We start from the raw sequence: 16,089 nt of genomic DNA, 5'->3' as shown, positions 1-16,089 counted from the left end.
GTTCTCCAATTGGAGCGCTTGCAGGCCAGTGTTTCCCAGTTGTTGGTGTTTATACTACATTTTTTAATATTTGCCTTGAGAGAGTCTTTGAACCTCTTTTGTTGACCACCAGCATTATGTTTACCATTTTAAAGTTTGGAATAGAGTAGTTGCTTTGGAAAGGCAATAATCAGGCATCCATACAACATCACCAATCCAACGAAGTTGATGTTGAAGAATCACTGCTTCGACACTGGTGATCTTTGCTTCTTCCAGTGCATTGCCATTAGTTTTCCTGTCTTTCCAAGTGATGTACAATTTTTTTTGGAGACATTGATGGAATCTTTCGTGGAGTTGGAGATGGCATTTATAAGTGGTCCACATTTCACAAGCATACAGTAAGGTTGGTAGTACAATAGCTTTGTAAACAAGCATTTTGGTTTCCCTGAGAATGTCCCAGTCCTCAAACACTCTGCACTTCAATTGGGAGAAAGCTACACTCTCAGAGCTCAGGAAATGCTGGATTTTGGCAGTGTAGCCCAGGCAGTGTAGACCAGCCTGAGCTAGTTGGGCCAATAATCTGGCTTGTTATATGTCATCTCCTTCAGTTCCCGTGAAGGTTGGATGGGCAGGGCTGCTCCTGCTTCCTGCTCCAGCTGCCAAAGAGAGGATGAGGCATAGAAGAAAGGAAGATCCTTCCTGTCAGAATGGCAAAATGCTTACACAATTTTGCTCAGCGTCCAGTGAGTTACCAGCTGAGCAGCCTGGTCTCGAGTCCCTAGGCAAGAAACATGCTTCTTCTTCTTTATTTATTTTTGCCTAGGGAAGACTGGAGATGTGTGAAATTTCTCAGCAGGCCTAATTGCTCTTCCGATTCCACAGCATCATTGCTAATATCACATGCAATTAAATGGGAAATGTAGAGTGGCAGCCTAGCACAGACTACCAGCAATTCGTTTATACAGTAGAAACTTTGGGATGACAGTGGCAGGGAGCAGGGGAGGGTAGAGGGAAAAAAGGAATGTACAGTAACTGCAGCCTGGGGAACCAGCAGAAAGCACATGGCATACAAAACGCTGGGAAAGTCTGTTCACAGCCGGCGTTTCATTAATTTTTGCCAGGGGAGGAGAGTGCTTTGCACAGCTTTACTACCTCTCTGTTTGGGGGCAAGTTGAAAAGCACAACACAGAGTGCAGCCAAAACTGCCAAGTTTCATACAGTAAAAAAAAAGGTGGGAGGGAGAGGAAAAGAGAGAGGGTGGGGAGGGGGGAGAAGGGGAAAAGGGAAAGGAAGGAGAATCATCCTCATGCAAATTTCTTCTGGCAAGCCACAGAGAGATGTGCAATCAGTCAGAACTCAAGGCTTAGCAGAAGACCTTTTCAACAAAGCCGGTACTCAGGCAGGGGGGGCAGGTGAGTTTCACACAGCAGCAGGTGCTGCAATGAGCTTCTTGTACGGTTCTGCCTGGGATCCTATAAGGAACTTTTCAACAAAGGCTGGAACTTTTCAACAAAGGCTGGAGGAGCAGGTGGGTTTCAAGCCAGAGTAGACTCTGAAATGAGACACCTGTAAGGCTCCGCTTGGGATGAACAGTGGCGTTGTCCTCCAGAGTGAGCTTTAGAGAAGGCTGTGTGGAAGAAGTTGCCTTGTCCGATTTGCCCATGTATCCCACTATTGTTTATTTTGATTGGCAGTGTCTTTTCGGGATCATAGGCAGAGATCCTTCCCAGTGCCGGATTCCCAAATGGAGTGAGTAGGCAGTGGCCTCCGGGACCTATGCCTTTTAGGGGCCCCGTGACAATAATAATGCCGATTTTATCTTGAAAGATAATTTCAGTCAAGCTTCCTTAGTTCAGTGTGATCCCACTAGAGCACATGAACAAGAAACCTCCAGATACAAAGCTTTTTGCTAGTTAGTATGTCACAAGTTCCTGCTGACTCCAGATCCTAGTAGAATATTTGCAAGTAGCCAATAATTTGTGATGAGCCCCCTGAGATTTTGACTGCCTAGGGGCCTGAACAGGGTTTAATCCAACACTGGTCCTTCCTATCATGCTTTCCTGGTCCAGGGTATATCCTGGGAGCTTCTGCATGTAAGTCCTGTTTTCCTCCTTCCAGATGTCAATAAGAACACATGCAAAAGGGTAACGATGAATTAACAGAGAACTTGCCTTCCTCCTTTAATGGCATTTCATTTTTTCCTCTTGGCTTTTTAAGGCTTCTAACTACTGAGGTTCAGCACCTTAACAGCAGTCCGATTCCATATATTAAGATGTGTGTCAACTTCATCTGGCTTTCCAAAAGCACACTAGACCTACGCCAAATATTCACTATATCCACAGGCACGATTTATTTATAACCTACCCTGTCCTTAGTTAACAACATTTTATCTCAGTCACCGTGGGGAGGTGATGGGGAGAAACAAGCATTTTGGAAATTCCTATGGAACAAAGAAATCTACAGAAATCCCTTCATTATCAGCACTCAATCACACAGCTGACAATCAGAGAACGGGACTAAAAAGAACCCTAAATGACAGCCATTGAAAAATTAAAATACACACGACACAAAAACAAGTACACAGGGAATAAAGTTTCAACAGAATGATTGATAGTATGGAGAGTTCAACAGCAACAGAGACGGGTTTGTTACATTGCAATGCCTTTTATTATTTTGAAAGGTTTTTAATGAATATGTCGCAACTCGCATTTTCTGAACCAATAGGCTTTTGACTTAATGGATTTAGATCTATACTCCACTGTAATAATAGGAATAGGTTAAGTTAACAGCCCCTTTTCAGCTCATTCAACAACACAGCAAAAACTAATGAATTGGGCTAGCATTCCTAAATTACAGATTAGGGAACAGAAGCTAAGATACTGGTTTGCTTGAGGACCAGTGGATACATATCCAGATTTTGCAGGCATTGCCTTCTCATTCTGGATTCTTATTTCTCAGAAATTCATGGAATCTGCATGAGTTTTCTCCAACACAAATGCCATTCGCCTTAGTAGCTCATCCATCTTTTCCACAGCACAAAACTGATTTCAAAACTAAAGGATGTCAATTTTTTAATTGATTCTTTTTACCTCTTAATGTTTCTTTTTTGAGGTTTTGGGTAAAATCTCAAAGACTAAAGCTTCCTTGCTCCCCCCCTCCCCCAAATCCATAAAAATATGGATTTTAAACCAAAACGCTTTAAACACGGAACAAACCTGAGTCCTCCAGATACACCATGTGCCACATACAAGAATTCCCTAAAAAATTGATTAGCAGATCCATGGTTTTCAGCTCTACTAGAAATAAATTGCCAAAAATAAGTGGTCAGAGAATGATTTGAAGGCACCTAATGTAGCTTTCCTGCTGACACTAAGCATCTGTGTTCTTCATGCTGCCTAGAAATACTGGTGTACACGTTACCAGTTTAAAATGTAGCTAGGTCACTCTTTTTCTCAATTTGTATCAAACCTGGTTTGGAAGGGGAAACACATTGACAGGACAGAGGCAGGATAGATGTGGATTGGGGCTAATGTAAGCATCTGTGGGAGTTAGCTGGATGCAGAGTAAACAGGAGTGTGTACACAACCCCATTTAACAACCATATGCAAACTACTCTTGAATGCCACAGAGCCAAAAGACACATAGCAATATACTTCTCTTGCTGGCAAAATGTTTTTGCAGACCATTGTTGTGAAAGAAAATGCATACCTTGTTGTGAAAGAAAATGCATACATTTTGCAGACCATTGTTGTTTTGCAGACCATTGTTGTGAAAGAAAATGCATACATAGGTTGCTGGTGACTTTTAACCAATAAGCTTAAAAAGAAGGAAATTTTGGTCTCATTCAGTGCTCTCTGTCCACAAATGCAAGGGTGGTTTTTTTTTATTTTTGCGCTAGCAGATGGTTGAATTTTAATGCTGTGCAACGGAGGAATCCAACGCAGAAGTTGTGGTAGTGGAAACTCATTGTGCAACAGATACAATGCAAAAAAGGCAACATTCACACTATACATTTGAAGCGCTACGATATCACTTTAAACAGTCATAGATTCCCCCTGAAGGATTCTGGGTGCTGAAATTTGTTAAGGGAGCTGAGAGTAGTTAGGACACCCTTATTCCCCTCACAGGACTACAACTCCCAGGGTTCCTTGGGAAGAGAATAGACTCTTAAATTACTGTGATGAGAACTGTAGCACTTAATGCAGCCCAAAGTTTCCATTTTTGAAACAAACAAACAAACAAACAAACAAACAAAACCTTACTAGATTGTCCTTAGGAATGGTAGATCCAGATTAAATGAGAGGGGGTGGGGACAATATAGGATGGCATCATGAGGAGGACATGTGTGAAATTTTCATGGAAGTGCTTACGTCGTTGACTTTTGAATAAATATAAAAAAAAATGCAGCTATTGGAGAGCACGTATTAAGACTTGTGCATCTCATTGTTCAGATCCCTGTATTTCTTTTGTGCTTATATGTGTGTTTGCGGGGAGGGAGTTATGTCATATCTGATTATAGTAAATCTTCCCCATCTCCTCCATTCCATCTGTCCATAATATTAACCTACACTTTGAGGAAAGAGCGGTCTACCTTGTCTAATGCACCCTTCCCCTCAATTTTAATGGATTTGGTTCTGCCTGCAAAGTCTTAGGGAAAGGGTCTTTTTGAAGGCGGCTGCTATGTATTCATGAACAAGCATAATAGCACAGGTAATGTGCATCTGCAAGTATCAGAGGGTAAGACTCACCCTTTAAAAATAATGGCTGCGCTCAGATAGTACTGGCCAGGGAGTGAAATACATAAAGCCTTTTCATGTACAAGAGGCATTTATGGATTTGCAAGATAGTATATCTGTTATTTCTCCCTCCCCCTGAGGACAGCATCTTTTGAAGTAAATAATTCACTTCAAAAAGAGAGAGAGAGAGAGAGAAGCGGGGGAAAAGCGAGAGCAACATTTATGAAAAATCAGCAATTGTCTAACCCCTTCTTGCCACCTGCACAGCAATTTACCCTTATTTTAGGCATTGCACTTCATCTCAGCCATTCAGTGAGATTTTGCTGTTATGGTTTTGACTGGGGGGGAGGGCAGGAGGGAGAAGAGAAATCGTATTAAATATTCTGAAGGGAAACTAAGCCAGACTGCATACAATTTGAAGGTAATTTGTATTAAATTATGTCTCCTGCTTCGCTGTGTATGGCGGGAGACAATGTACATTGGCAAGAACAGCAGTTGCTCTAAGTTTCTCGGAGGGGTACGGGAAAGGCTTTCTAAGGAACAAAGATTATATATGATCTCAAACGCCAAGGAACCTGCAATGAAGTTGATACTATCTAGAAAGGGCTGCATCTTGATGACATTCCTTTCTCAAAGGGCTGTGTGTTCCTGAGAGTGACCCTATGTCCTACTTTACAGAGGACAGCCTTCTTTTTGAAGGATTGTTCTATCTCAGAGTTTCCCAAACTTGGGTCTCCAGCTGTTTTTGGATTACAACTCCCATCATCCCTAGGGACCAGTGGGAATGGTAGTCTGAAAACAGCTGGAGAGAGACCCAAGTTTGCTTTATCTGAAGGGTTGTCCCAGTCTGGTTGAAAGGCAAAGATCATAAGCAGCGAGGAGAAGAAGGCCCTTGAAATGGTCCACCCATGGTTAGATCTCAACAGCGGATTTAGCAGGCCCTTAAATCACCTAGTCCAAGTCTTCTCTTCTGTGATGAGATGGACTGCATGTCGGATTTGTTTTCAAATTTCCATCTCTATGCACATATTGTATTTTGTATGCGTTCTCTTTTGGCATAAGATGCTACTCTACTCTAGCTAGATTAGACCAAAGGTCTAATTAGTCCAGTATCTTACTTCACAAAGCAGCTAACTAGAAAGCCCACAAGCAGCGCTAGAGGGGAACAGTCATCTCTCAGTGGTGTTTCCCCAGGGATTCATATTCAGTCTCTACCAAAGGCTGGGAAATAAATGGTGCTATCAAATAACTAAAAACTAAAAATTCCAACCTCAGAGAACTGCAGCTACCACAGACGCAAACGCAAGCCACCCAAGATCTCTACACAGTTCCTGTTCATTTGCCTAGCAGCTGTTTGTGTGAACTCACCCCACTGAAAAGCACTGTGCCTGAAGTGACGCCAGCGGTTTGTTATCTGAGCTGTTGTGTAGGCATACCTTCCAACATCCTACAGATGAAAAAAATAGGGACATTTCTCACTCCTCCCCAACTGAACCTCCTTGGCCCCCCCCCCATTTCCTGTGGTCCCCTCCTGCAGACCTTTTCCACCACAACTACACCAGCGGGACACAGTTCACACACCCTCCATTGCCCCGAGGAAACCCCTCAATCCTAGTTTTATTGTATTCTTTCGTAGGTTTACAAAAAGAAACACACACACACACACACACAGAGTGATGGCCTGGGACTCGGGCTCAGACTTGGAACCAGAGGAGACTCAGTCTGCACTGGATCCTTTGCCTCAGGCATCATCTGAACCAAGTCTGGGGCCTGATCCTGAAGAGTCCCAGTCTGCACAGGTTCCCCTGCAACAAACACCAGCTGGGCTGAGTCAGGGGCCGGAGCCTGCTCCAGATGCGGGGATTACCTCGTTGCCTTCAGCTAGGCCATCACTTACAGCTGCTCCAGTTGGGTCAGGGGAGGCTGAGGCGGCCCCTGGGTCTAGTAACCCACCGACGTCTCCTGAGCTGCAGGGACTAAGGTCTGAGAGAAGGAGAGACCTGAGTACTCGCAGGAGGAGTGCTCACCTTCGGGCAAAACAGGGAGGTGAGTCACCAGGGGATCAGGACTGGCCCCTACCCTGACAAAGATAAAAGGATCATAGAATCATAGAATCATAGAATCATAGAATCATAGAATCATAGAGTTGGAAGAGACCACAAGGGCCATCGAGTCCAACCCCCTGCCAAGCAGGAAACACCATCAGAGCACTCCTGGCATATGGTTGTCAAGCCTCTGCTTAAAGACCTCCAAAGAAGGAGACTCCACCACACTCCTTGGCAGCAAATTCCACTGTCGAACAGCTCTTACTGTCAGGAAGTTCTTCCTAATGTTTAGGTGGAATCTTCTTTCTTGTAGTTTGGATCCATTGCTCCGTGTCCGCTTCTCTGGAGCAGCAGAAAACAACCTTTCTCCCTCCTCTATGTGACATCCTTTTATATATTTGAACATGGCTATCATATCACCCCTTAATGTCGGACCCCGCCCCAGATTGCAGGAGCAACATTGCTGTGTGCTAGATTCTGCCTGAGATCCTGTACCTGTCCTTGCCTGGTATCCTGCCTTGGCTCTGTCGGACTGACTCCTAGCGGAACCTTCGGATTCTGGACCGGTCCTGGACGATGTTTCACAGGTTACCCCTGGGCCCAGCGCGCACACACACTAATTTATAAACTACAAAAGGAGCAATGCTAGACGCAGATGCACAAAGCACTTTTTTAAATTAAAAGAATCAAGACTCCTTGTGCTCTGCTCCCCCTTTCTCCCCACCCTGAGTGGCCCTGCCCTCTGCCTGCCCTTCAGAGCTGGTGCATCATGTGGGGCTGGGCCTCAGCCATGGCAGCCTCTCCTCTTTCTCACCTGCTCTCCAGCAGCTGCTATGAGCTGCCCAAGGAAGGAGGCTGGCAGCAGTAGCCATAGAGAAGCAACAGGATGGTTTCTCACAGCTGCTGTTGCCACCGCCATCATCGTCACTTGGGATAAGCGCTGGCTCATCCTGCTCCCCAAGCTCAGCAGCAGCGGTGCTGGTGGGGGGAAATGGGGACATTCCGGGATCAAATCAGAAGCCGGGAATTCTTTCAAAATTCCACGACTGTCCCTGGAAAATCGGGACACTTGGAGGGTATGTACGTGTGAAGACTCAGTTCCCAGAAACAATGTGTCTCTCGGCAGCTTCCAATGCATACAAAAACATAATAAAATGCCGAATGTTCGTAATACCAGTCTGATCCAATGCAAAAAAAAAAAAAAGTGTCCCGATAACTTTAAAATAAACAACTTATATCAAATAAAGCAATATTCAGGAATCCATTAGAACAGAATATTAAACAGTAAAATTAAATATCTGCAAATAATAAACAGTTTGCACTTATCAGTTACAATAAAGAATTGCTAAACTGCAATCAGTGAAAGTAATGGCAAGTCGCAATGCATAAAATACCTCAAAACGTACAAAACCATTTAAAAGGATAAAATAATCATATAAAATTTATTTTTTTAATATCCTTGAACTCTTCTGATTAACAGGTGATTAACAGGCCAGCTTTTATATGTCTGCCACTAGCTCCAGCTCCAGCTCCAGCTCCAGCATCAATTTCCAGGCCACAATAGGCCTATATTATCAGACTAGTGTCTGGAAGTCCCAGCCCAGACATGTCTGAAGAGCCACATTGCGTCTCCTGCCTAGAAGCCTCTAAGCACTTTACAGTCCCCATGCATGCCATAGAGCTGCAGTATGCGTTGGACACATGCTGGCATTTGCAGAAGTTTAATATGGCTTAAAGCACGGCATCTGTGAAATGGATGATAACTTGCAGCACTTGTACGGTTCAGCATATTCAGAGGTTTGCCAATCTGGTATCTGTCAGGGTTCAAAAGTTAATTAAAAACCAGCAGGCAAGATGTATATATGTATTTATTCCCCAGCTTTTTTTAAATTTTTTTTATTTTTTACACATTTTCAGGGCAATTCCATCCCTGCAGTACTTAGCCCATTCAACTCCCTTCTTGGCAAATGTAATCTCTTAATAAGTATAATTTCAAATGATCCTGCAGGCTTCATGCCTCCCAAAAAGATGTGTGAGGGTTTCGTGTTTACTGTTCCTTTCGCTCATTTTTGTTTTGTTTTTGGAGGGTGTGTGTGTGTGCGCACGCATGTGTGTGTGTGTAACAGATTGTATTGTCAGAAATGGATATGTGATTTTGATTTGCCCCCTAGGCATCGAGGTAATTTCCCCATGCTATTTGCTCTGTGGGCATCTTCGCAACACATTGTGAACGGATTTTGTGATGTCTCTTTGAAAGCGCTGCATGCACAGGACATGTGGAATCAAACTAATGAAGCAACCTCTCTCTCTCTCTTTCTCTTTCCTCTCTCCCTGGCTCTCAATACTCTTCTATGACGCTTCCTCAAGCTTATACAAAAGAGGTCTCGGATCAGACACTGACAGACAAATATTAAAAATAGAAAGCTCTTGGAGTTGGCCCGCATGTTCTTGAGATAATGAGGTCTTAAGAAAGACGTGGATGTTCACCTGGAACATTAGATCTGACATCCCTTTTGAGGTGAAAATTGCTAGGCTTTCTGATGACCTGCTTCCTTGCCAGGTACACACAGGGGGAAAGGCTAAGGGCTAAAAGAGGAAGAAAAGAGAGGCAGAGATGAAAGATTTCAGAGAATTGTAGCATTGGAAGGGAACACCAAGTCCATCTAGTCGACCCTGCAATGCAGGAATCTTTGGTCAAAATCACAACCCAGAGATTTAAGAGTCTCGTGCTCTACTGAAAGACAGCCTTGATGTTTTCACATCCCTAAGTATTTTAATTTACGATTTATAATATAAATTTATATTAAATTTATGAAAAAGGGATGGTACCATAGAATAGAATCATAGAATCATAGAGTTGGAAGAGACCACAAGGGCCATCGAGTCCAACCCCCTGCCAAGCAGGAAACACCATCAGAGCACTCCTGACATATGGTTGTCAAGCCTCTGCTTAAAGACCTCCAAAGAAGGAGACTCCACCACACTCCTTGGCAGCAAATTCCACTGTTGAACAGCTCTTACTGTCAGGAAGTTCTTCCTAATGTTTAGGTGGAATCTTCTTTCTTGTAGTTTGAATCCATTGCTCCGTGTCAGCTTCTCTGGAGCAGCAGAAAACAACCTTTCTCCCTCCTCTATGTGACATCCTTTTATATATTTGAACATGGCTATCATATCACCCCTTAACTTCATCTTCTCCAGGCTAAACATGCCCAGCTCCCTTGGCCGTTCCTCATAAGGCATCGTTTCCAGGCCTTTGACCATTTTGGTTGCCCTCCTCTGGACACGTTCCAGTTTGTCAGTGTCCTTCAGAAACGTGTTTGTGAGAACAGAAGTTGCTGCTTTATGCAGTGTCAGATCTTTGGTCTGTCTGGCACTAAAACTGCTAGCACGTTTACAAAGCTAAGCGCTTAATAGAAACAGCAACGTTTTGTGCCTGGGGAAAAGGCATTTCTCCAGTCTAGCAACTGATGGGGAGCTGTGTGCAGAAGGGGCTGTGGTGCAGCTGCTACTGTATCTTCCCAGTTGGACACTTCACCAAATGGCCCAGGTTTCCATGGCACATTTACAGGGCCACCTTTCTGTCCACTGAGGACCTGATCAGCCTTGATGACAGAGGATGAACTCATCTTGGGGGTATGGATGGCTCCTCCTCAGCCTTGTTGCAGGATCCTGGCTCCTCTCCCCCTAATTGAGTCTGGCCCAGGGTCTGGTGTAAGGCCAGGGCCTCCTGGCCCTCCTTTAATGAGGAGTCCTATGGCTGACTCCACAGGAAGTAAGTGGGCCACACCTAGTGAGTCAGTTTTGTCTCTATGCCAAATATGGTTGTAGGAGTTGACTTCTTGTGAGTATGGCAAACACCTGAGGAGTTCAATCTTTGTGAATCCCTATGCAAAATGATCTCCCTCACTGCAAGAAGCCAAGTTACAAGGAACCAGGCAGAGGGCCTTCTCGGTAGTGGCACCCAACCCTGTGGAATGCCCTCTCACCAGGTGTCAAAGAGAACAACAACTACCAGACTTTTAGAAGGCATCTGAAGGCAGCCCTGTTTAGCGAAGCTTTTAATGTTTGATGCATTACTGTATTTTAATATTTTGTTGGAAGCTGCCCAGAGTGGCTGGGGAAGCCCAGCCAGATGGGCGGGGTAGAAATAAATAAATAAATAAATAAATAAATAAATAATCTGATACACCCCTGTGCGGGTCAGAATTTAGATGCCCAACAAATTCCCCATTTTTCCAAACATGGCAACGTGGTTCTCAACAGCTTAAACACATACACACACAAACACAGATACACACATGAAAGACCTTTCCATTGTATTTTTGAGAGAAAACTTACATTTAAATTCATATTATAAGAGAAAACACACATTTATACACATTTTGAAGGTTTTTTTTAAAAAAAAAATTGCTGGTGAATACAGAACAGAATGGAATTATGGGTAAAAAATGTTCAAAAGCAACACGGACCAGAAAGAGACAGGTTCATCCACCCCTATTCCACCTTCCCCTGCTGTGAACACAAATTATGTCTCTTTTCTCCTCAAAAAGAGAGAGAAAGGGGAGGGAAAGTGAGGGGGGAGGAAGAGAGGAAGAAGGAAGGGGGGAGACCTGCATTTTTTGAACTGCTTAGAAATATATATTCATCTGTATTTCGCTGTTGATTATGAAGGAATTGTTTGGCCAAAATCCTAAACGGTTCCAGTGAAGAGTAATATTGATGTATGAGCAAACAGTCACAGCAAGAAGGCAAGCAAGCTTCACAGAATTAATTTTAATTATTATGCCTCTGTTATACAATTAGATCTTTTTTGTTCCAACATTATTTCATTTATAAATTTTAATTAAAAAGCCCAACCCTCCACAGCGCTTACATTTATGCAGGTATTAAAAAACCCCCAGTAATAACTATAGATTTCCATATATATCTGCTGTTAAAGGGGAAAGCAAACAATAGAGTCATCTCTTAGACGGTTTTTAATTTCTCAGCAGGAATAAGCACTCTATCATTTGAAAAGTGAAAGATACAAATGGCATAATGTGAGAAGAAAACTGCTTTTGTGCACTTAATATGCTATTTTTAAATAAAATAAAAATTTGCTAGTGCACACTGACCTCCCTGACTACTGAAATCTCCTCCCTCTACCCCTGTGGGCACATTTGCATAACAGATATATTGTTGCCAGCACCATTCATCCACTGCAACCTACTTTATATTGACAACAACAGAATGTGACTTTTGGGGGAGGGTCAAGGGCCTTGCGGGTGCCAGGAAAAGCCTCGCTGAGCACATGACCATCTTTGGGTGCCACACGGGTGACCAGTGCTCTACCAAGTAGGACTGCCAAAATTCTAGGTAGGTAGGTTCCTACAAGCATATATATATTTTTCACGTGAGCTGAACCTCATCTACCTGAATATTTGAGGTAGCAATAAAAAGGAGTGCAAGGGACATGAGTGGTCCTGTGGTCCAAACCACTGAGCCTCTTGGGCTTGCTGATCAGAAGGTCAGTGGTTCAAATCCCCGCGACGGGGTGAGCTCTTGTTGCTCTGTCCCAGCCCCTGCCAACCTAGCAGTTCGAAAACACACCACTGCAAGTAGATAAATAGGTAACGCTGCGGCGGGAAGGTAAACGGCGTTTCCGTGCTCTCTGGTTTCCACAACGGTGTTCCGTTGTGCCAGTAGCAGTCTAGTCATGCTGGCCACATGACCCGGAAAGCTGTCTGTGGACAAACGCTGGCTCCCTCGGCCTAAAAGCGAGATGAGTGCTGCAACCCCATAGTCACTTTTGACTGAACTTAACTGTCCAGGGGTCCTTTACCTTTTACCTGAAGAGGAGTGCAAAAGGTATTTGCCTCCTACCAGGGTAATAACCAGTTCATTCCCATGTAGCAGGAAGTGAGTTCTTAAATGTGTTCAACGTAGGCCAAGTTCCCTTTGAGGGATGCCTGGGGCAGAATTTCCATTCAGTTGTTGTTGTTATTGATGATGATGATGATGATGATAGAATTTATATGCTGCCCTATACCTGGAAGTCTCAAGGCAGTTCACAGTTTGCATTTAACGGCAGGCCTACCAGATCCACACATTTTGAAACAATAGGTAAACCACACCACAGCCTTCCTTTGAAACTGGAACTCCCTTCTTTATTTATTTTTCAAAAAAGAAAAGAAAAAAGAAAAGAACCCACAGAGTAGGGCCATGGGCGGCTCGGGCTCAGCCTGCTCTGTATGCCAGGGCCATTGCCAGCCCAAGCTGGAGAAAGAGGCGCAAGTACGATGGCACTCTGCACGCTGCAGCTGCTGTCGCTTTAAACAGTCAGGGCTCCCTCCCCCAAAGAATTCTGGGAGCTGTAAAATGTGCCCCCCACAGAGCTATAGAGTTGCCTGGGAAGAGGGACTGATTGTGAAATCCTTCTGGGAATTGTATCTCTGTGATGGGAACAGGAGTCTCCCAGCAACACTCAGCACCCTTAACAAACCACAGCTCCCAGAATTCTTTGGAAGAAGCCATGATTGTTTAAAGTGGTATGATGCCACTTTAGATATATGGTTTGAATGTGACCTTGGACTCACCAGGGTCAGCCTTCCTCAACCTCAAGAGCTTTTGGTCTCCATTCCCATCAGCCCCAGACAGCACAGCTGCGTTGTCTGGGGCCGTGCAGAGCTGCAGTCCCAGAACATCTGGCTGCATCAGGTTGCACTGTGCCTAAGTTTAGATTGGGAACAGGGGCTTCTCTTCGGCTTTGCAAACTGCTGAGCATATTGACGGCGGAGGAAATAATCAATGGCAGCTTGGGAATTGGATTTTTACATATGCTCCTAAATTTACAGCATATACAAAATTAACTCGCATTTGCACATGTATGGAGATTGGCATCCACTTTTCAACCAATGGTGTTCTCCTATCCACACACACCCTGCCCCCACCCCCGATGCAACTAATTTATGGAGGTTTGTACTTTGGGATGCTACATTATTCCAGGCCTGTGCCAAATCTCTCAGAGCTCAATAGCCAGCCTGCCGACTTAAATTAAAGGATTCATCAAGCCCCCTTTTTATTCATCCACAATCTGAATGTGCCCATTCTTTTGCACTGCCTCCTTTCCCGCCGCTGCCCTTTTCCCCCCTCTCCAGTTCAGTTCAGCTTGAATTTCATTACAGCTTTTCTTCCCTCCATCTCTTTGTAGGTCCGCATTCATCACATTTGTTCTGAATGGCAAAGTCTCCCTATCTGCAGGGAATGTTGACAACAGATTGTTTCACAATTAATTGAAAAGCAAAACCTGGACATTCTCAATCACCTGCTGATGGGAATTCCTTGGTACAACCTCAGTAAATCAACGGTGCGTAGCTGCGGAGCGGAGAGGCAGCTCCGAGCGAACAGCCAGCCGTCGCTCCAACCATATGAATGCACAGTGAAAATCAGGGCTTAGGTGGGAGTAGAGAGCCTTCGGAAGAAAGATCCCTCTCCTCCACCAAAGCTTGAGTGGGACCAAGGAGATGTCATTTGGCCTGGCGGAGATAGCTCAGCAGGGTTGCCAACTTTTCTGTGAGTTTTGCTCTTATGCATTTAGCATCAAACCCTGAGCTCTGGCCTTGCTAGCTAGGGTGATGGGAGTTGTAGTTCAACAACATCTGGGGACTCACAGGTTGAGAAAGGCTATTCTAGATGAACCTTACTGATCTAGAAGGAAGGCTGGCTCAGAGTATCACTGTCAAATCGGTTCAGCTGACAGCAAAGAGAAGAATGGTTTTGTCTGTAATGGCCCCCAAAGCTAAGGAATAATTGTACTGACAAGGTTTAGTAAGCAACCTCCAATTTAGCAAGTTCTGAGTTGAATTAGAGCAAGAGGGTTGCAAAAAGCTCCCTTCTCTCTTTTACACCCCTTTAAAAAGAGGCAAAATAAGTGTTTGCAAAGGTATACGTCTCTTGCAGCGCCAGCCCAAAGTGTCTTAATGCCTACAGTGAAGGACAATATGATAGTGTCTCCCAATTCCATGTACAGAAGCTAACTGAATTGGCAGCTGAATCTTGCTTCCACGTGGTTACAGGATGATATTATGCATCGTATAACAGAAAAACATGGCTGGGGGCTCATAAGGAGCTGATATTACTGCCCCAAGCATCTCCAGCCTAAAGCGGTTGTCTCACTCTGCCTAATGGTAGGGCAAACCCTGAGTCGCTTGTCTGACAGTGAATTAACCTCCATGTGTAACAGCAACTTGCCCCATGGTGTACCATGACCCTGTACTAAAGATGCAGGGATACATGCGTTCATTGGGTCAATGCATGCACATGAATCTGTGTACACATGTAGGCAAGGACATTAAAAAACCCCTGCAACCTTGCTGACACTCTTTCACCGCAAATTAGTTGCATCTTCCTGACATTCAGCAGAAGGCAGATGAGGATGCGCATCTCATAATACGGTCTGGATGGCTGACATTCACAGTTGGCTATGCATCGAAATGCAACGTTGTTGAGCTGCACTGAGCTCCTTTTAATGGGATGCACATTCAGTGCTCCTTCAAGTGCATATTCCCATCGCCATCTTGTGCAACTAGAGCAGGACCAAATTATGGAGGTCTTGCCCTGCAGTGCTGGCGGGCAACAAAATGGCCAGTGCAGTCTAGCAAGGCATGGAGTGCTGGCCCAATAGCCTCAGCAACTGGAACACTTTCTCTCTGCCTCTCCAACACAGTGAGGGCAGTGAGAGTGAGCTCTGCTCATCCTCCCTATCGTCAGGACAAATCTGATTGGCTACCTGGTGAATGTCACCACCACATTCGTCCTGTGATCGCTGATTGGTTGAAATCACAGTGAAAGAGAAAGAAACTCTAAAATGCACCCCAAATATCATTATATTAGGACTTCAGACAGGCATGAGGGGGAAAACCTAAAGGTTTGGCCTTTTACTGCTGAGGAAATTGCTATGGTTGAAGAAGGTTTTAAAAGGGCCTTCATTAACCCACAAAACCCCCAGAAATTGTTTGAATGGGAAGATTTGGCACAGCAATACTCTTTTTCTTTTTAACTTTCCCAAAGGTATTCAAAACCCATCTCCTCAGGACGGCATTGGGATACTGATACTAATGCTGGGGTGGGGGGGGGGGGCTGTGTCTACATTCTGTTGCACGTTGAAGATTTTGCGGGCATCATGAAAATCAGTGCATCTAAGGAAGTGATTAAAAAAACAAAACAAAACTATGTTGCCTCTACGCCCCAATTCAGATGTTGACTAACAATACAGAAATGTCTCCTTCTGCTCTGTGCAAAACGGTTTATTAAAACAAGAGTCAATATCATCCTATATATTAAAACATCAC

At 44.3% G+C, this 16,089-nt stretch overlaps 1 protein-coding gene and 1 long non-coding RNA gene across 8 annotated transcripts in view; one reads left to right on the top strand and one right to left on the bottom strand.

Moving 5' to 3' along the window:
* The window catches only part of CDH4 (cadherin 4), an 806,698-nt gene that overhangs the window by 400,144 nt on the left and 390,465 nt on the right, over nt 1–16,089 (bottom strand). The window lies entirely within an intron of this gene.
* LOC310764889 lies at nt 13,325–15,862 on the top strand. Its single transcript, XR_014549325.1, has 3 exons — nt 13,325–13,456; nt 13,950–14,311; nt 15,809–15,862. It is a non-coding gene; the product is annotated as an uncharacterized lncRNA (long non-coding RNA).

Source organism: Podarcis filfolensis (genome assembly GCF_964270895.1).
Source record: "Podarcis filfolensis genome assembly, chromosome: 6".
In the NCBI taxonomy this organism is placed as follows: domain Eukaryota; kingdom Metazoa; phylum Chordata; class Lepidosauria; order Squamata; family Lacertidae; genus Podarcis; species Podarcis filfolensis.
The sequence above is the reverse complement of the archived record's forward strand: the minus strand, read 5'-3'. Positions and strand labels throughout refer to the sequence as shown.